This window comes from Oreochromis aureus, linkage group 9, assembly GCF_013358895.1.
Source record: "Oreochromis aureus strain Israel breed Guangdong linkage group 9, ZZ_aureus, whole genome shotgun sequence".
NCBI lineage: Eukaryota > Metazoa > Chordata > Actinopteri > Cichliformes > Cichlidae > Oreochromis > Oreochromis aureus.
Genome location: NC_052950.1, coordinates 16951866 through 16974319, shown reverse-complemented (window position 1 = coordinate 16974319; position 22454 = coordinate 16951866). Strand labels below are relative to the sequence as shown.

The 22454-nt window shown below is 38.5% G+C and overlaps 1 protein-coding gene across 5 annotated transcripts in view; it reads right to left on the bottom strand.

Annotated features, from left to right (window-relative positions):
* The window catches only part of eya1 (EYA transcriptional coactivator and phosphatase 1), a 63323-nt gene extending 44149 nt beyond the window's left edge, over positions 1-19174 (bottom strand). For 3 of the 5 annotated variants that reach the window (XM_039617777.1, XM_039617779.1, XM_039617780.1), the window contains exon 1: positions 18613-19170. The gene's annotated coding sequence lies outside the window, so the exon portion shown is untranslated. Of the gene's footprint in view, positions 1-18612 lie in introns of all 5 variants that reach the window. The other 2 variants (XM_031750072.2, XM_039617778.1) reach the window with 2 other exon arrangements.
* Between the last annotated feature and the right edge of the window lie 3280 nt (positions 19175-22454).

The window sequence follows — 22454 nt, the reverse complement described above, 5'->3', positions numbered from 1 at the left end:
TTGGTCTCCAATGGCCCCAAAAAGCCAAACAAGCACACTTCAGAGACCTATTACTCAGAATAAGACATTGCTAGGGCTGGAAGTAAGCTATCACTGTGGGCATTACATACATAATACACGTCCTGCTGAAAGATAAAGAAATTTTTAATAGAACATTTGTTCTAATAAGTAAGTGAAATGTGGATTTTTGATCTATCTCTCTTGGAATTTGGCTTAACAATGACCTAACTTTCCTTGCAAATATAGACACACATTTTACAGCTGACATTAACATATCTGAACATGCAAGAAAAAGCTTTACCATACCTTGCAAAATTCAGTGAAACATTTTATAGATGTCTGTACAAGAACAAAAACTAAATTAAAGAAGAGTATAGTCCAACCTATGAATACTGGGAACTTATGTAATTACAAATTTATGAGTAGGAACATCAACATGTTCTCCAGCTTTAACGCTCGTGCAACCCAATGGTATGCTATGACAATGTGATCTATAGTTTGCTCTTATCACAATCTCTAAAGCTAAAAACATTCAAATATAAGGCTATAAAATTTTAGAGACGGATATAATCTAAACTGCTGATTCTAGTCATGAATGTGATCTATATGTTGCTGTCCCTATTAGAAACAAAGTATGCAGTGAAAGCTGATCTTGCATGGCTTTACAGAGAAATTATTAATTTTTTATCGATACTATTTTGCCAAGCCTCAGTAGTCTGAAATCGACTTAAAATAGAAGGCCCTCGTTTGCCATCAGCTTTTACCAAAACCTAAAAAAGTTTCATAATTTAATGTAAAAAAGTTACACAGTGGATAACTGCTTTCAGATGCCTTCCCCGCAAATGCAATAACAATCAGAAAAAGGAATCAAAACATCTTGAAGTGGCACATTTTTATCATTCAGCAGCAATTTTTTGGCAATGCATACAAAAGCACATTTTCACCCGATATAACAAATTGTGGGATCTGCTTATAGCTGTCACATCATTTTAAAATTTGCAGTCAAGCACAGAAACAAATCTGAGGGTAAAGAGGGATCTTCCTCAGTAGGTTTAGCAGATATAACTGTTGTGGTAATGAATGAGTAAGACTTTAGAATTTCTCTAGCATTCTGGTTTAACTATACAGCCTCACAGCAACACTACTAAATCTAAATTAGCTGCACCCTAAAATACCAATATGTTTGGTAATAAATTTTCAGCACCCCTTTAATGGCAGCATTTGTCAGGGTTGCCCCAACTGTCTCAGACAGACTTCTGACTTGTGCAACCCAGGCGGCCAGAAATGTGGCACTCCCCGTCTCTTCCCCAGCTGCCCAGGTCAGCAAAGCACTAGAGGCCAGGCCACTGATCAACAGGCTTGCAGTGGGTCTGGCCCGCAAGGAGGCGAAGGGGGGCAGGTCATCAGTGGAACTTATGTTCACCACCAACCAACTCCCAATTGGTTAGAGTGCAAAATGCAGACATTATAGACATAACTGCTGCCTCTCAAACCCACCCCTCCAGGCAAACTCTCTGTCCTCCTCTCTGACTCACTTACCAAACCCCCACTAGTCCAACCACTGTGACATTTGTGAAGCCAGGAGTCCACATAACAAAAACACATTAGGCAAATGTCTGGGGTCAAACGTCTGTTTGAATTGGCCAGATGAAAGACACTTGGATTGGGTCTGTGCCATTCTCCTCAGTGACTAAATACAGTTACAAAAGAGGCACGGCTGTGCAAGCCAGCGGTTTGTCTTACTAACAGAAAATGCTTCCACATTCAAGTTGCAGTGCCATATTTGCCAAGGGATGATACAAGAGCACAGATGAGGATTTAAGCCAGGGGCATTATCAATCAGCTATTTGTCCTACATAAATAAACAGAAATAGCACAGACCGGAAAATAACTTATATTTAACCTACATCCACATTCGTTCTCAAAGAAACAAGTGCACGCAAACATAGCTCGGGTATTTCCAGTGATGAATGAGCACCGCCACTGGACACCAGCTTTCAGTAATTTTTAACTCCTCGACAGATTTAACAGCTGGGTTTATCTGCATACTCTGCACTTCGGTCGGCTGATGCGTAGATTATTTACTTATTTTATACAAGAGCAAGAAACACACTGAGCTCCACAATAAAGTTGTGAATAAAGTTAACAGACAGCAGCTAGCTAGTTAAATATTTCCAGATTTTCAAAATAAGCAATGCATTAATTGTAGTTTCAGACAATGCAAGAGGAACACTGACTCGTCTACTAATATATCACCTCAAAGTACTTCTAGGTGACTCCTGTGCATGTGTCTGGTACTTGTTGCTGCAGCCATCACGAGTAAGGGAGACAGCCTTTCATTTATTGTTTTTCTTAGAGCACTACTGCTGCACTATCAATATCCAGTAGACAGGAAGAGCTGTCTAAGTTACTTTACATATGAAAAAACAAAGATGGCACCGCCAAGAGAAGCACTAACAGTTTAAACCAAGAGGAATCAACGAATACATAATTTACTGAAAGGTCAGTAAAGAGTTGAGATGCAGTTCATTTTCTACAGACACTGTGAATGAAATCATTAAAAGTCAATGATATGCCATGTTTGTTTCCTCTTGATGTGTTCAGAGCAGCAGTGGCCCCTCTAAAAGGTGACTTCCCTTATGAGGAAATGGAATTTGCAATGCACGCCATGCAGAACACTCTCCCTTTGTGCTTGTGAGAAAATATGTTCTCTCTCTCTCTTTTTTTTTGGTATAACTGATTCGAAGAAAAACAATCTCAGAATTTACACTTTTCTCTGTCTATATGGCTCGTGTTAGTGTGCAGTGTATTTTAGTATCAACTGTACAGTAACACCGCAATCCTATTGCCAGTCTTTAATTTAAAAAAAAAAAATACATTGTTGCTAACAGGCAGAAGGTGAGGGTAAAAAGATACTTCTTGCAGAACAGAATAGATTTGGTGTCTGCCTGTTTGCCTGTGCCAAGTTTTCTCTTATGCAAATGACTCAGACTGTGCAGTAAAAGCTGGATTTAAAAGGGAAAGCAACAAACCAGCTACGGCAGACATGTAACCAAAAGAATAGCATTAAAAGTGTGCAGTACTTGGAAATGTATTGCCAGGTGAGATTAACACAGTGTAAAAGGCTTTAAAGATGGCAGTGGTTGATTGTTAGTTGAATTAATGTATTGAGACTATAACCTACATGAATTCCTATTGATATTTCACCTGGTGTAAACGTCCATCTAGCAAATATCCTCCCACTCTTTTGGGATCTCAAAATAAGTGACCAAGTAGCAGTCTTATTTTTGCATTGCATATATGTAATCTAAATGGCAATGCTACAGATGATGAACTGATTTTAAAAAAAGAAATGCTGTCACGGACATAAAAAACATTTGCAGCAACATGCACATAAAGCAAACAACTGTACAATATTCACAGCCACAGCATTAACAGGACTTGTCTACTATTGTTTAGGTCTCCTTTGTGCCATCAAAAGTTCTTGACCCGTTGCGGACATAAACAAAGGACCTCTGCAATTGTATTGTTGTGTCTGACACAAGGACACTGGCACCAAATCTTTTGGGTACTGTGAGCTGCAGTGGGAGAAAAGTGGAGGTGGGGGGGCCTTGGTGGATCGTGCTTGTTCTGAAACAATGCTTGAACAGAATGGGATCAGTACAGTTTGAAGCTTGAGCTCTCCTTTGTACTCCTTGAGATATGCTGGGCGTACTGTAGCACAGAGGGAGCCTGCTGCCATTGGCGATGCGTGCTGGTCTGCACAAATTTCTGGGACAGTACATTTTGTGGCTGATCGGTGTACATGTCTCTGTGAGTTGAAACAAAACTAAGAAAAATGGTGGTATACTCCTCTAATACTGCACAAGTGATATTATAGTGTTTGTTGCATGCTGTGTGTAAAGGCAGTGAAAGAGACAAGAGTAAAACTGGAGTTCAGCTTGCTACAGCTGCCAAATACCTTCAGGGAGATCTCTTCTTGAACTCTGTACATGGCACCTTTGAAAAATAATATACCTTTTCAACCCTGTGAATCAGAGATAAATTATCACTTTAATAATGAGGAATCCCTGATAAACCTTTTGATAGTCAAACATCACAAGGGGAAAGTGTGATGAACTGCTAGTAACCTCTGATGATGAACACATGATTCATCAATACCAGCAGATCTGCATGTCTTTGCTAACAAAGCCACAACAAAGAAATTCTGGCCGACCGGGACTTTGCCTCTGACTCCAAAATAAACACTGTTTGTTATAAGGAGCAGACAGAGGGAAAACTGGGATGAGAGTGTTAAGCCTTCTTCCTCTCAACTTTGTGACTCAGTTGCTGAATCCCCAGGTGGTTTTTTGTTCTTAAACACATGTCAACTCTCAGAGTATCAACACCAACATAAACTTTACCTAAAATAAATAAATGAATAAAACTGTTAGCAATACTTTCTCTGCCTACTACTACCAACTAAACAGACATATAAATAGCTCAGCAGCCTACCATGGAAACAAACAACCGCAAAGGCTCGGATCAGTTACAGGAGTAGCAACTTTTTATAGGTCACAAAACTTCCAGTTGCCTAGGAAACAATGTGGAAGAACAGTGTGCTATTGGTTGCAGAACTGGTAATACTGGTCGGGGCAATTAGAAGGCCTATTTTGTTAAAAGAGGAGTATCAGAAGGCTGACTTTGAGTAATTGAAGGCTTTGGTCATTCAATGGCCATGGACTGTTCTGTTAAGGCCGCACCTGGGCTAAGACAATTTGAACAACTCACAATGGGAAGAAATGCCTGTTTATTCTGGTGTGAGCTGGTGCAAGTATCTGGTGGAAGTTTGTTGAAGATGGGAGAATGGTTTAACAAAAAGCCAATTTCTGAATATTGATTTATATTGTTCATGCTGTAGCCAAGCTTATGTGGCAAGCTGTATATCTGCTTTGGGAAAATTTCAACCCGAAGTACTGAGTGTCAAACTTTTATCTATAGTTACATCTAGAAATTCATTCTAGTTTAGATATATTAAGGGAAACAAAACCTTTAAAATGTAGGTATTTTTGACACAAAGTTGGTTAACACTATCTTTCTCTTACATCTTTGAAAGGCATGAACTCTTGACCATTTCAGGAGAATCCAATCTGCACATCATCCAAGTTTGCACTTTCTCACATGTAGCAAACAATGGAAGATATCCCTCATCATTTGCATTCTCCCCAATGAAATCACTCTATGTGGTTTAGGTTGTATCTGGGCAGACATGGACAATTACCTGAAGCACATACTCTACAAGATTTGGACATTAGCATTTTGACATACAGCTCTGTGATTCTAGAAAAGTTTGGGGCTGCAGTGCATGTATAAATACAGCTCTAGATTCACAGCTGTGGCTCTCAGAGGAGCCTGGCCCATCCATTGCATGATGACTATGCAATTTACAAAATTACAAGCTAGCTGAAACCCTGCCCTAAAGAAGCCCCAGACTCTGCCTGAATTATTTATTAACTATTGATGAAGGCTGATAAATGCACCCCGCTCACCATCCCAATGACATTCTTGTCTCCTGCCTTGAGCCACTTCTGCCACTTTGTCTGCCTGTATGTTCCCGTGATACAAAACTTAGCAAAATGTGGATTTTGTTCATTTATAACACAAAAAGGCAGCTGTTTTCAGCAATGTATCATCTTACAGCTCTCAACTGTGCTGCTATCTCTGCAGCCGGGGGACCCAAATAAGTACATTACCAAGCCAGCTAATTACAGTTTCACACAGTGCGACAGTCGACAATCTTCCCCTATTCTGTTGGCCAGACACCAAAGCGTTCTAATGTGCTCACACAAGGGGAATCAACATGCCAATCTGATGGAGATATACAAACATCAACAGAGAACTACCGGCATAATTTTGATTACTTCCTTGCCTTAGGTATTAATATAAAATCCATCAAGCTTTGAGAAACAGAGGAAAACATTACTGTATATTTGAGGAAAGGAAAAGTGTTACTTTCTTTTTCGCAGTGTGGATAAATCTTTCAAAACACGTAAAAATGCATGCAAAGACACTAGTACAATATTTAACACTACAGAAGAATTTTAGGGATAATAATTGACCAATAAATATGAACATTATCAAATGACATTTGAGCACTTGAGCAGCCCCTTTGACTGACCTCTGGGACTGGCTGTCCACATCTCCACCACCAATATCTCTAGCAGCTGCAGAGCACTTAATAAATTGCACCTTTAACAAAAGGAAAAGGTGATGAATTGAAAAATGTTTAGCCCTTTCATGCATTATTAATGCAGCCTCTGCCTCAAATCGGCCACTGATAAATAATTAAAATTAATCTCCTTATGGGAGTTTTCATTATAGGATAATTTAATTAAATGAAAGCCCAAGGACCTCTGAGGGCCCTGAGCCACTAGGGCCCCATGCCCTACTCCTCTAATGGGTCGAGGACAGGAGAGTGTCCTGGTAATGCACGGGAGCCCATACATTATTTAATAGATCCCACTAAGTAAGGACAGATCAATGATAACTTGTCATCTCATCAATGTGTTGAAAGCATTCCAGAGGCCACTGCGGAACAAATCCCAAAACTGGAAGAAAAGCATATCCGTGCACACACATAGAAAGTAACACAGTTGCAAACACATACACATAGCAGCTATGGATATTCTCTAGTTGTGTCTGTGCATTTTACTGATGGGAAAGCAGTGGTGGATCAAGGACGACAAGGTAAGATTGCTTCGGTACAAAAAGTTGAAAGGTGCAAGATATACACCTGATACAAACAATATCAGCATCAAATGGGAGCCTTTAAAAACCATCTTGGTAAACAAGAGAAAAGACTACTGCAGAGGAAGAGGGTATCCATGCTCGTCTTGACTTCTGGAACACTCAGGCAGTCTAATTATTACACTGCACTGATCACAATACATTATCAATGATGACGTACTCATCTAGCTCACACCCCAAACAGCAATCCCACAACCAGTAAAGCAAATAGTACCTTTAATTTTAAATACAATATACTACATAAATATGTATGGTAGAGTCACATTCATGTTTATCTGACAGGGCGGGACTTGTCTGTGATTAAGGATACCATTTGAAGTCATGGTGGAAAATCAACATAAATCTAGGATAGAAATAGCAACTCTTAAAAAGTACAGCTAAAGCTAAAGAGTCCCTTTAAAAGAAACCATACAGAGTCACTCAGAGTTTGGCTAAATAACGCCGGATATTGAAACCTGAAGTTTTAGTAAGGAGTGGTGAAAATATGATTTTGATTTGCTTTTGCCAATGCCAGGGCAGAGTGTCTTCCTAGCAAATAATCTGAAATTCCTTCTGGTTTAATAATAATTATGGAATATGTAATACTGGTAAAACTTGTTTCAACCCCCCTGGTATGTCCACTACATGCACACGTTTCTGCTAGTACAAGTTTTGTTGCAGTTTAACAATGCTAAAATTCAAATTTCAAGATGTACCAAATGATTCAGAGTGCCAGATTTGACCCAGGGGCCAGATTCAATGATTAATACTGTAATACTTTAAAATAGGACTTACACAAATTAAATGAATGCAATTACTATGCTTAAAGCTTAGCGGGAAGTGCATGTATATGCACGCCATGTCTGAATTTAAAAGAGGAAATCTTTAACATAAATATTAGCATTTTGTGAAAACAACTGAGTAATTAGTTTAGGGGATAATAAGCTGGGGTAGGCACACAATGAAAGAAAGCATTCTGGCTTTAAAATGAATAAAAATTGATTGTGTCCCAATAAAAAACGAATTGCCAGAGTGTTAACTGGATTCCCCATAAACGTCTGTAGCAGTCCCTGGCCGCTTTATTGTGTGCTAATGCAATAGAGAACACTTAGCAATAAATGCTCCTCTCTGATGAGCTCACAGAGGCTTTCCAAGATGGCCTGATGAAATTGTAAAAATTAGATTTGAGCTAGCTGCTAATGACTCCTAAAACAAAGGAAACTCTCCAAATGGAATTAGCCTGCCCTCTTCTTCTCTAAATACATCATATGTAAATTACTGTCATTTGGAGAAATATGCTTGCCTGGAAGGTAAAGCCTTCATTAGAGATCTCAGTAGGTTTGGGACTCGAACAAGAACTCCTCTAGGACATTTAAAAAGTTTGAGTACTGAAAGAAGGTAAAGGTATTGTTCACTCATGGTAGCAAATCAGAATAATGACCAAAGAACTTATTTTTGATTATTTTAGTCAAACCTCATGGATTATTTTTCAGAGATGAGGACACAGTTATCTGCTATGAGAAACAAATACAGCATATCTAAGTTTTCTTCTATATAATCCTCATTTGCACATGGATTATCGTTAGTGAATTACTTCAATAACGCAGAACCACGGACACCAATGAAGTGTCTGCTCAAGTTATTCATTACAGTTTATTAAATAAATGGCTCCATGGTGGCAATGTTAGCTATTAGCTGCATGTTTATTTTAAGCTTTTTTCATTTGCCATCATGCAAGATTGTTTTCTTAATCATAATAAACTTAATCCAATATTCAGTCTGACTTGCAGCAAGGACGTTGTTTCCTACTACTATTAATATCCAGATGATTGCAAAGTGGTCTTAAAGGTCTGTACAAGGAAGGCATAAATTTGCTTTTTAATATCAGAATTATCTCATGCTTAAAGATAACATGAGAATTAATTAAACAAACAATGTCCAAATGAATGAATCATCACTTTGCAGTCATTTGGGCATTAATGAGGTACATTAATGAGGTTATGCTTGAAAATACTTATTGATGAGCCTGTGAAAACCTGGAGAAAAACAAAATTGTTTTTATTATTTCCCTGATCAAAAAGGTTTACAAACTCGTGCGACTTTACAATCGGCAACTCTGGAAAATTTCATAAGGAAAAACAGTGTATTTTGTAGTACTACACAGCAGTGTTATCTTTAACATGCTTAATCATCCATAAAACAGTATTTTTATACATGAGTGGCCATAGGGTTTGGTGTTGCTTACACAACTGTACTGATGGGCCATAGTCAGTCGTGCAGCTCGGTTCTAAAATATTTACACAACTCAAACCAACAGTTATTTGCCTTTCTAATGAAGGCAGCACTTTACCACTCAGCAACCATTCACACTGCTCTGCACTGTTTGTATAAGACAACTTTGCAGGAATTACTTACCAATTAAACAGGATAGGTAGTGTTTGCCTGAGCTGGTCAATAGTTTCCTAATATAAACAGAGGGCTTTTGGACATCACTGTCGTGTGTTCATACCAGGAAAGTAATTCACTTATCAGGGCATTGTTCTCATTTAACCCTTGTTGAATCACCTGACTTTGTTGGTAGACTTGGTTTTAGATAAAACCTCCAATTATCAGACCTCACAGTGTGTCCTGAAATAAAATGTTTACATGTAACAACATGGAGTTACATGTGAACATGCATATCAATAATAAATTAAACATTAAGGATTACTACATATCTGCATGGAAAATACTAGCTGATTTCTAACTATGTCTTCTATTAATTTGATTGTGACTAAAAACAAGACATCTGTTTCTCTTTGTATTACTGTTTGCTGGACACATGTCTGTGCAGCACTGAAGTTTGAGGCTCTTCTGGGGGAAACATATGGAGCAACAGCCAGACTGCAGCTGTGGGGTATTTCCACCGTCCATAAGTGCCTACCTATTAATGGGCTTACAGAAACTCAAAATAATAACTTAGATCTGTCAGACTGTTAAAATCTCTCTAATGCAGTCATTTTGTATCAAACCAAAAGCAGGCACTTAGCAAGCGCAGATAGCAACAAAGCCAAAGGGTACAATACGCTCTAATATCCCAAAATATTCACTCCACAATATCCTAGACTAACACCCAAGAAGCCAGTGTAACGGATAACTATCATGTAAAAATAAAAGTTTGCCAACCTTGCATCCGAAAATAAATAAACACTACCAAATTAAATCCTCTATTTAATAAAAAATAAATAAATAAATAAAAATGAAAAACAGAACATAAAAATTCCAACCGGTGATAAATGTCATAAGTAAAAACATTGCCAAAACACTTCAAAAAAAAGTTTCAGCTCATTAAATAAAATGAAATAAACAGCAAATAATTAAAAATTTATGAATGACATTCTGCAATGCACAATTGGGAAGAATTTGAGCACTTACTAGTGTATCTATGGCGTGGAAACCAGAAAAATCTTTGTGCTTAAAAATCAAGGCCTTAAGCCAGTATTCAGTGGTCATTATGTTTACGCTCTCAGGCTGCACTGCTTTAAAGAAGACATCAGTATATTACGGAAATGACAGAAACAACTCAGGTAGACATCTAAAAAGCATTGCCAGTGAACACAGTTCATTCCAAGTTAAAACTGTGTGAGGCAAATTAAAAAAGAACAACACAGAAATAAGATAAAGAAATCTTGCTGCCTTCTGTGGGTCTGAGCTTCTTTGAGATGGACTGAGACAAAACAAACAGGGAACATCTGTTTTGTAATAAATGCAAAGTAACTGTGATAATATGGTAGTGCATTAGTGCACATGGGTAACCACATATCTGTGAAGGCACCATTAAAGCAATAAAGAGTGGTTTAGTGTTAACCAGACAATATTTTTTGCAAGACCTTGCGCATTATAGCAAGACACTGCCAAACCCATTCAATATTAAATTTGCATGGCTCCATTGTAAAATTGTCTGGGTTAAGTCAAAATTGACCTGCCTGAAGATTAGACGTGTAATCCAGAGGAAACATCAGGCAGATGAAAAAATAAAAAACTACAACAAATGATCCTTTGAAATGTAAAGCAGCTGGAATCCTGTAAAAAACGAAGCAAGAAAGGCCATAGCTTTCAAAACTACAGCAACTACAGCTCCTGAACGCGTAGGTGTAGTTAATAGACAATGCTGAGAGACGCAGCGATGCAAAACAATGTTAAACATGCCTCTTTTCCAAGTTTTTCTGAAATGCAGGCCCAGCAACCCACCTGTCGAGCTCAGGGAGATTCCTGTTAATTACACATATAATAGCTCAAGAATATAAATAATTTTAAAAATGAATGACCAGGTCAGTGTTTTAGCTTAATACTGTTTTTACCTGTTCAGGGGCTAATTGTAGTAGCTTAAATAGTTCATTGCTTTATATGAGTTACATTAATGTCATTTGCTGCTCTCCTGCTCTCTCGTCATGATGAAAGTGGGAAATAAACTTCTCAATTTCCCTCTTTCTTTCTCTCTCTCTTGCACCCACAATGTCTGCATAAAAGTGGCGAGGGCTGCACCTAAATGCACTGTTTTGCAACAATAGCACATGTATTTAAAAAAAATCTCAGTTTCAGTATATGACACATAGCCTTTATTCTATTAATTAAATATACTAGAGTTTAAATGATTTGCAAATCATTACGTTATGATCTTAACTTTTTTGACTTACAATATGTGCTGAAATTCATGTCTTATCAATCATATCAATGTTCTTTAAGGAGCGGATTACAGTAATTGAAAGTCCATACTGTGACAGAAATAACTGTTCTCACACAGGGGCTAGACCCACTGGTGCCTTTTGCTGTCTGTTGGCAAGAACTAAATATATTTTCTGCATTCTGAATGGCATTCCACTCTAATGCATATGTGCCAGTAGTTAACAGTGGATGAGAATAAATAGCTTTCTTAGCCAAGGCTTGAGACATGTCAAAGATGGGTGTTAATGTCTGACATGTACGCAAATTATCTGTAGCGATATTTAATACCTTTAAGCATATAAGCAGTTGCAAAGAAGTATTTTGTATCAATATCTTTGCATTCATATATTTTTCCATCAATAACAAGACAGATACACTAAAACTTATAGAAAATGACAGCGTAATAACCCTTCTGGCAGCGTATCAGGGCCTAATTTCTAGGGATCATAACAGTAAGCCAGAATTATGTCACCCGGACCACCTGTTCCCTGAAAACGTCACTGGTTTTAAGTAGTTCCGGCATGCATCCAAAATGTGAACTTCTGAACCACAGTGCTTACTTCTCATTTGTGCAGAAGCAGGAGGCAGCAGTGTGTAGCAACAGGCACTCTAATTTCGTGGCAGCAGAGGGAAGGTTTACATAAGAGATGTGCTGTTCTGTGGCTGTCACTCAACCTGCGTCTGAATGGCAAACACTAGAATGAGGCCGATGCTGTTTCATGTCACCTGAAGGCTAATAAGAGATTAAACATCAGCAGCCAAAATGCTAATTATTGTTCAGTAGCCCAGCAACATATCCAACAAACCCATACCTTTGGAAACGTTCCATTAAAAGTATCAATTATTATTATAAGACTATTCAGGATTTGTTTTTTATTTACAAAGAGAACATGCACATTAAAAAATATATCTGATGCTTACTTGCATGATGAATGCTTTAAATTTCAATATTAAAGAAGATTACAGAAATAAGACTAATTTCTCTGCTAGGAGAAAAGGCTAAATGTTCTGAGTTGCACTGCAAGCGAAGCATAAACACACTGTATATTTCTTTTGGACTGGGGTTCTAAAATAGCTGTGCAAGCATTTGTGGACCACACACAGCTGCTGGTGCTGGGGTTCTGCTCACATCATTGGAGTTTATGCCAATTAGCTGTTAAGACTATTTGCAGGGTGTTGGTCATAAATGAAAATAGATGGTCCATCCTCCAAAGCTACTCACCAACCACTGTGCTTGGTATGACCGGCAATAAACATGTACATTTATTTATAAAGGTTTAAAAGATATAAATAAAAATAGAGGCAAATCACTTACAGTTTTTTTAAAAGAAGCTACGTTTTTTTTATTACTACTTGATTCCTGCTGCGAAAATACAACACAACATACTACAAAAATACAACTATGAGGGTTTTATGAAACACCTACAGTATAAGAGGTGCCATGGGGGAACTGGATTAGCCGCACAGGACTGTTAAGTGAAATAGCCTTACTGAGGAAACCAGCCCAGCAGTGGACACTTACAGGGAGCAGGGCCATCATACTGTGTTGGCCTTGATGAAATCCCCCCGCACTAAGGCCAGCAGCTCAAGGCAGTCGAAGTTATTCCAAGGCTGGACAGCCTAGTCATTACCTCTACAAAAGGTTGATAAGCGACAGATAAGGTGCCACACAGAGTGCATCTCAGCACTGTGGAATACAGCAAGTCATTCAGTTTGTGGACAAACAGCACAGACACTGGCAAGCAGGCAGAAGAGGGCACTGTTTTCAACACTGTTACATGGAGTACACAGAGTACAGTACAATGATAAAGGCATCACTGAATAAATTCACCTAGAGGATAAAAAGTTTTTTAATTTATATAATTTTTTCAAAAATTCACATCTGCCTGCAGTGTTAAATTTGATGCATTCAAACATGCTTTTCTTATCAAGGCAGCCACTGTCTGTCCTGTGACCACAAAGAAAAGTAGCCCTGTACGCGCTCCATTTGCTCCACGTGTTAAGGTGTCTAGTATGTGTGAAACAAGCTATTTTTCTTTAGCTGTGCCTTTTTGACTCTGATGACATAATGCTGTGGGGAGAGCTGGTACTCGGGAAACGCTCCGCTCCTACTTTTATACACCTATTTAAGAACAGCAGCCTTTCACACCAAGTTCAGCAGGAAGAAGCAGTAAAATTAAATGGGAAAGGCCTACAGTATTTCATAATTAATAGGCAGCAGTGAGAGGAGAACAGTCCACGTTGACGTAAAAAGATCAACAACGTATAAAAGTGATCATTCATTCTCCAGAAAATCACAGACAAAAAACCCCAGTGCCCTATGTTGTTCCTTTAAAAAAAGAAACCAAAATCATAACAAATTTGAAATACGTGCCAAGCTTTTTAAAATCTTTGATTGCTTTACTTTATTTGGCAGTCCTACAGAGCCTCTACTCTCCTTGCCTATATGATCTAATTTGTTACTGAGGTGGTCCCCAGCTCGTACCTGGTCACCACCTGCAAGCAGTACTGTAAATTACTTGGTGGGCCTAATTGCCCATGTCCGCTGTGTTACTATAAACTACTAGCACTGTGCTAACTCTATTGTCAGGTACTTAATCAAGGCCACCAGATTTATTTCCATGCACTAACTCTGGGGACAACTGCAAGCAGGTCTGAGTAATTGGATATATATATATTTTTTTGCATCTAAAATTAACCACCTATTCTTAGTGAGAACTGGGGTTTTGAAATGATAACAATAATGATATCAACCAAAACCATATGAGGCCTTGCCTTTCATACTGGGAGCTGCATTATGCACAATAGAGCCAGATGTTGCTCGCACTGACCTTACCTGGGGGGGTATGGTGCCATTATGCCAATCACACACTGCAGCACTTTAAGTCACAGACCTAAGTTGGACTGGAGAAACTCAATTATTCAGGTTCTTACCTCACACATACAAAGCAGTAGCAACGGGTATTGAGTTTAGCTTAGTTCTTCCAGCATTCACCTGAGGCAGCAAAGTACAAGAAAGAAATGAATAACCATGCGTGAACTTGGACACATTTCTAAGTAAAACTGCTCTTTTTACTAAAGTCCTTTGACACACTATTTCAGTAAAAAGCTAGCAAGACAGGCAGATATCCTGTGAGCACAAACAAATAACTGTTACAACATTAAAATATACACATACAGATTTAATTAGGCAGGTTGACTAATACGGGTTACATTACACTTCAAGAAGTTAGCAAGTGACACCAGCGCATAGGGGAAAGAAAAAACCCCAAAACACACAAACAAAAAACTTTTTCAACATAAAGTAAAATAAAATAAATGCTTACAATTTCATTAGGATGTGCTATATGAATTACATACATTTAGCCTCTAAAAATTTTATTTCCCATTTCAGTTTCTTTCATTAGGTGACTGCACATAGTAGTGTGTAATATAACTCCTTTTAGTCAGTGCAGTAGACGAAGCAGCGGAGGGCGAGAGAAGAGTGAGCACTGGGCAAGCAGAGGGGATGTGGTCTATGTAGGGATGTCAGAAGCATAATGGGGAGCTGAGTCATAGGTTATAAAAAGCTGTCATTAGGGATTTCTGTCCTCAGCAGCTCATCACACAGGACCTGTGAATTATTTATTACTCTGGAAACTCAAGTGCCCCTTTACTCCACGCCGCCTGGTTTACTGCACTTCCCTTTTCTTGGGCTTGTTAAATAAAAGCATACCATTTAGGTGCTGTTATTAAAGTCTTTAATAGGATCGAGTATAAAAACAGAAATTAATTTTATTAATGTGACTATTTTGCTGATTTTATATAATGGATATAATAAATTACTGCCAGTGCGTGCTCTTAATGAGAACATTTATTTACAATTAAAGTGTTTGGATTATTAGGATGTGCCCTGTATTTGTTCTGCCCTCGGTCCAAATGACCACCTAATTAGCACTAATGCAATGCATTAATAAGGGTGATTGTTATTAGATCTGTTTTTTGTTTTTTTTAATAAATCACAGAACAATCCCACCAGCAAAAAGTCTGTAGTCTTGAAAAGGAATGGAACGAATGGAAACATGACAACCAGGCATCTCACATTAAGTTACATTTTCTTTTTTGTAATATATGTCAAACTTTTTAAGCCATGAAGTAACATACACCATCGCCAGCATATTCCAGAAATGACTTTAAAAAAAAAAAAAAAAAACGGAAAATCTACTGCCCTGCTAAATCAGTCTCACTTAATTTTTTCCCCTTGGTTTTTGATAGCAAAGTCAATGCAAATCAGCTCAGGCATTTTTCCTCACTTTGTTTTGTTCTCGGTATATGAAAATGGTTAAAAATCCCATGGGTCAGTGAAAATGATCCCTCCACTCCAGTCGCCTGCTCTAAGTCAGCCAAAACATTCCAGACTTCAAAAGACGGCTTTGCCTACCAGGGCCATTTCAGTGTCCCAACCTCCACGGCCCAGGAGGACTTGGTTATTTGGATAAATTAATTTCTGGAGTCTGCCTGAGTTGCAAAAACAACCTCCCGCCTGACAGCAAATTAGTCTAACAGAAAAAACTAGAAAATATATAAGGTTAAAGAGAACACCCACTTTTTTTTCTTTTTTTGTGTGTTTACTGACAGCTCTGTTGCGCTCATGCTTTTACATGTTTCTGGAAATTTTTAATAAAAGAACAAAAAATATTGTTGAAGATATCTGTAAACCTATCTGCTGGCAGGTGAAGAGTTTCAACAGTCAGCATCAGCACAGAGGCTGTAAAGCATACTGTGTACAGTACACAGCTGACAGGCTGTATACCACAAAACAGACTCATGTAAAACTTTAACAACTGTCAGTGGTATTGAAAGAAAATGATATAAAACTGAAATCCGCCGAAGCCTCAAACATTTGTAAAAGAGAATAATATAAACCTGAGAGCACAGACTGTGAAAATGGGGGAGGAAAACGGTTACGGAGGAAAAATTATGCAAACAGATGAAGACAATCCAGAATTAATGGTCCGCAACATTTTCAGGCACTCAAAGAGCTGTCCAAGGACACCATGGGGGAGACTGCATGGCCCCAGTAATAGGAGGAGCATGTAACTTCAAAAGTAAGGAGAACAGACTGGAGAACTTTCCTCTGAAGTCAAGTCTTAAAGAAAACGTGAAGCATATGTACAGTACAGTAGGGAATCTAGTACATGTGTGAATGAAAATTGTTCTCCTCATTGCTGCAGACATGATACATTGCAGTATTTCTACTGCACAGCCACACTTTAAAAAAGTGATGGATTTCTGAACTCAGATCATTGGGTTGCAGCTGTTCCACCTCAGGCCACTGAGGATACACACACACACACACACACGCACACACACACACACACACAAAGAAGAAAAGAAAAGAAATTGGGTCAAAACAAAACAAGATATTCCACATTTTCAATAAATGTGTCCATAAAATACGGTATTCAGAGGATGTGAGATCACCCTATGAAATATAAAAAGCTATAAAAAGTATTGACCACAAGTCACAATAAATATGTCATTTACAATGTTGTGGATTTTGACCATGTTCCAGACCCCTCTTATAATAGATGATATTTCTGAAGGGCAGTCCACGGAAAGGAACATTAAACTGTGGCTTTGTCAAATGATGTAATCAGAATCAGAAGACTATTACAGAATAATGTTATAACAATGACTCAATTAATCAAAATGAATGGCAGCTTCTTTGATAACAGGTTGATTGTTTTAATTATTCAGGATATTTTGAAGCAAAAAATATCAAATGCTACTACTTGTTTACTATTTCATAGGTGAGGATTTGCTGCTTTTCTTCAACTAAATATTGAGTGTTTAACTGTCTGTTATTTCAAACATTTTTATCACATTGTAAATGATGTTAATGCTGTTTAACAATGTTTAATGTTTAACCATTAAAAAAAAAAAGATAAAACCAAGTTTGGAAATAAATGGATGCTCGAATGTCTGTGCACTGAAGGCTAAAATACAACAAAACAACTAAAATTCAGGATGCTGGTGAAGAAATTCAGCTTGATTATGAACATCAAGAGCCTGCACTCATGACACTGATTGGTGGGAATCAGGGAACCACCGCTTTTACACAGTAGGTCCAGAGAGCTGCTTAATTAGCAGTGCAGGGCTAGCAGAGGGCCTACCAGTGCAAAACTGGAATCGTGATGGCGTAACTTTGACATAACCTACACTTCTGTCTTGCTGATGTGATTCAGCCATACATCACAAAAACTCTGAAGCAGAAGAAAATGAAGACAAACTGTATCATACAGGAATGGGGAAAACAGAGGGGGAACACAATCTTTCCAAGGACTTTTGGTCTGAGGGAAGAACACCATGCATGCTTGAGCCAATCCAACATACACTAAGTGAGGAGAAAATGTCCATTTTTAACCTGTTATCCATCACTGTCAAATGCGGTGCACGGTTAAAAAAAGGGGGAAATAATTAAGCAGAAAAATGACTGCAGTCTGGGGCAGAATGGATGAGAGCGAAACTCAGGTACAGCTCCTGTCAACTTGAGCAAATGATATTTTGACAAATGTGTCTTACGCAACTGGTACGTAGATCATTACATTTCTGGGGGTAAAAACACGTTTTTATACATGTTATTGAGGTGAGTCGACACATGTAATGAATCACAGTGTAGTGCAGGGGCAGGCATAGGTCTTCTTTATTGCAAAATGTGGCTTGGTGCTGCTTTTTTATAAATTCAGTTAAAAAAAAGTTCAAAAGCAATGTTCTTTGAAGCATTGTCAATTTTACAGAAACCGCTTGAAATAAAATAAATTAAAAGAAAATTTCAAAACACTGAATTGCAATTAAAATGTTTACAATGACGTAACTAAAATAAACAAACCGATTCACAGTCACCCTAAAGGAAAAAGCCGTAGTTTAGGGAGCTTTAATTTCTCACTGAGCACCGATCCTTCCGCAGACTAGCGCTGTGATTCAGAGGACTGTGAGGCTGCCCCGCTGAAAGTAACCCCGCTGTCCCCGCCCATTCTGGAAATGGCTCAATATCACGCTGTCAAATTCGCCACACAAGTCAAACAAATACAGAACAACTGCGCAGAAATGGCCAACAGAACAAAGAAAAAAGGCGAAACGAGTGGTTTGACTGCTGCCTACCTTGCTGTTATGTACCGCCGCTGTCACCACATGCAACAAGTATCCATGTCCATAAAGATTAACGCCAGAGTCGGCTGGCCCGTCAACTTTTTTTTTCTTTCTTTTGCTGGCTGGAAAATAGGGAGGGGGTTTCAATCACGTAAAAATGGTTATCATTGTCCGTCATTAAAGCTAAACGTTTTCATGGCAGCGAAGTCGGAAGGTTCCAGTGAATTGGCAAGATATCCGCATGCGTCTGTGCGCGAGCGCTGCTGCTGGTATCAAATGTGGCAGGCACGAGGAAAGCTTACCCAGGGTATAATTCACTTCACTTTTGGCTTCAACAAGAGGCTGTTACTTGTCGGTGCCATATAATTTAATATAAATTATTTTTAACCGCAGTTATTATCAGTAAGATTAGCCCACCCCACCATTTTGGTTTGATAGCATAGTTTTATAATTAGTCAGAAAACAAAATCATTCAATTGCGTTTAGAAAAAGAATCCACTTTTTAAAATGACATTTGCTCTGGTGAGTCATAATATGATTATTTGTCGTTACAGTAATCCTCATGTCTCGCAATTTTTGGATATGAATTAGAGCGCCGCCTACGGGAACCATTGTTCAGTCATCGGTTTTTGGCTTTTAATGTGCGTATGAATGCTTCCTGTTTTTTTCTTTTTTAGCATTTTAGCATAGCATAGTTTTAGACGATGACGAGGAGGAAATAAGAACAACAAATTCTGTTTATGAGGATTTCTTTACAAGCTGATTTATGCTCTTTTCTTCTGACATTGTTCCTTTCAAGGCTCGTAAAACAAGTCAAACTGAGTAATCTATAGAGGATGTATACACTGTAACAATAATACATATCAAGGGGGCCACATGTAAAAAAAACAACAAAAACTTTATTGTATAAACTACTAGGATAAATTCTAGAAACATCTGTAATATAAATTAATAATAATAAATTTGCTCTTTATTCTGTTTGTGTTGCTCTAGTTTTCACTTTTAATTGAGTGTTACAAAATTCCAGTTTACTGGCAATATCAGGAATATGTTTTTCCTGCACTATAAAAACAGTTTCAGTTTGAAACAGTAGCTGAATGAATGCAGCATTCATTCTTGCGTGAAAAGCCTCCATATAGTAAAGCGATTGTCATTCTGCTACTTTGATAATATCAAGTAATTGAGCTAGATGATTGGATGGACAGCCTCTAACAGCCTTCAGCAATACATCACAAGACAATTCTGATGATTTGTTGCATCAATTGACTGTTCACATAATCTCATTTGGGTCTGAAAATGCACTCATCCAAAGGTTCCAGTCCAGGCCTTCATTTTAGCACAGCAGCCAACACACCTTCAGATAAAGGGATGCGAGTGGATGAGAGAGTGCCACATATCCTTGAGAGCATTTTTTAATTTCTTGGTGCTCCATCTGTTGAAATGATAAAGTGCAGCTATAATGGAGTGCAACAAGATTAAATTAATCAGGTTTGTCCATTATACCGCCACAGGCTCTTCACAGATGATTGCAATTTTCTCTGTCAGGCCCATTATTGTAAGATCTGTTTAGTGGGTTGATGCAATTAAAATGGACTTAATGTAAATTTAACAATACAAATAACACTTCTGTCTGTGTATGTTTAAGAGGGGTGCGGCTGGAGGGTCCTGAAGTGCAATGGTAAACACCCACTGTAACCATTTTTAACTTCAAACAAACCAGGGTGCTATTTGATTAGCGTGGACTCTGTGATCAATAACTATGTTTCATGTTTTCATGTTCTCTGTGATGTCAAAGGATCCGGTTGCACAGACCACCCTTGTCTGGACATCAGCTGTAAGGAACACAACACCTTCCAGAGGCATATCATGATGCCCATAGATCATTAGAACCTGGAGAGAGGGGAGTTTAATGGAGTCACTCTGATGAAAGCATATAAAGTGAACGCCTTTAGTCTTGCGTACGGATCTCAGGGCTCAGTACAGTAGGTGAGGCCGACTTGAGAGAATTTTATTAATTTTTCCTGGAGCTGATCTAATATCTTCCTGATTGGTTGCTTCCTCCTGCTGGATCAGGTCACTGCCATGGGACAAAGCTTACAGGATGTGTACTTAACAGGAGGAGATCTCGGCCTAGCGCCACAAAGCTCCCACCGCCACTTAAACGCAGGAATGGCGGAACTGTCACGCTAAAAATGTCAGATGCTTTTTATTCTCAGCACCTCTATAATTTTTGATTTACGGAAGACTATAAAATGTAACAACGCACCCGTGCTTTGTCTTCACGGGGACACTCTCCTGCGCATTTGAGGACCCGTTTTTGAGGGGTTTTTTTGGTGCAACCTCATTTTTGTGAGACACAGTTTTCATGGATCCATCTAGAACTGCACGTCAGCCACATCTGTTTTAAGTGATTTCACTGGACGTGAGGCAGTTGAGGTTAGGTCTATTGTGACTAAATGAAGAATTACCATAACCAATCAGACAATGTACTTTATTACATTATATGCAGCATTTCATTTTGAGGTCAGGTGTTTTGTATTATTCTCCTATCAGATTACAGGCAAAGTGAAATAACCTACACCTGAAGAAAAGCACACATTTTCTTGACTTTTGTTTTTCTGTCTTCATTATCCTTCCTTTAAGCACACAATGAAATTTATAATACCCCGCGTGCCACCCAGGTAACCTGAGGAGGTATGCGCCAGTGTGTTTGTTGGAGGCACCTACCTTTCACACAAGGTGCATTCCAGTGGTCGTGGCAGGCCGACAACAAGTCAATCAATCACACTGTGCGCAGCAGTAATTCAGTAGGTGTCACACTATCTCTTTTGTTAGCCACAGGACGGCAGGGTGAGTTCACAGAAGGAAGAAACAACAAAATGCCTTTTTGGAAGTCTCCCAAAATCAGATTATGAAACAAACCCTGCAGTTTGTATGAATAACTGAACAGAGTAACAATTTATGCACAGTTTAGGACAGCAATGCACTTTTATGCTTTAAAACTAAGGAATGTGGCACATGGTTTCTATGGGTACTGCTAATATATGGTGGTCACTATTCAAATTAAAGATCCAATCACTGAACTCCCTTTTTGAGCCTGCATGCTCCAGCTTCAGATCATAAATTGTGCCTTTAGAGGAGAGGCTTTTCAACCACCCATGCGAAAGTACTCCAGAAAGAGTAATTAATTGCCATCGGTGAATTTGTATATGTTGGACTTGATCGGCCTCCAAATATAAAAAAAAAATATATAAACAACCCAAATACTTTGATTCATGGCTCTGGTGTCTGATATGGCTTCGATGTAAAAGCTGTTCATTTGCCAAATCAAATACCCCTGCTAGTATGCAAAATGCTGAAAAAAAAGCACAGTTCAATCTGCCTTCTATCAGAGGCGTTATTTGAGAAGACGCGTGCCCGGGGTTTGAAAGCACAGTGCCAAATAATGAGCTGTCCGTTCCAAAAAAACATTCAAGGCAAACATACAAGCACTGGCATCAAATGCCAAAATCTTCCACAGAAAGAGCTTACAAAGCAGCGGTCCAGTGGAAGAACATAAAGTAAGGGAAACTTGCAGTCAGGGGAAATCCTCCAAAACTGCTCGGTACAAATATTTGGTATGTGCGGATTCTTTTTAATATGTCATAAAGTAAGCTAGCAACAAATGCCAAATCTTCTCCCTCCCCATTTACTCCTTGATTGTTGATGAGACATCCTTTTTAAATTAAACAAGGATCTCTTAAACTTTGCCAAAGTTGGCAAAGTTTCATCATATAGAGATGAAACTTCACCAGCTCAGGGAGGAGATATGTTACCCTATTTGAATTATCACCTTGCCTTGAGTCTTTTTGGCT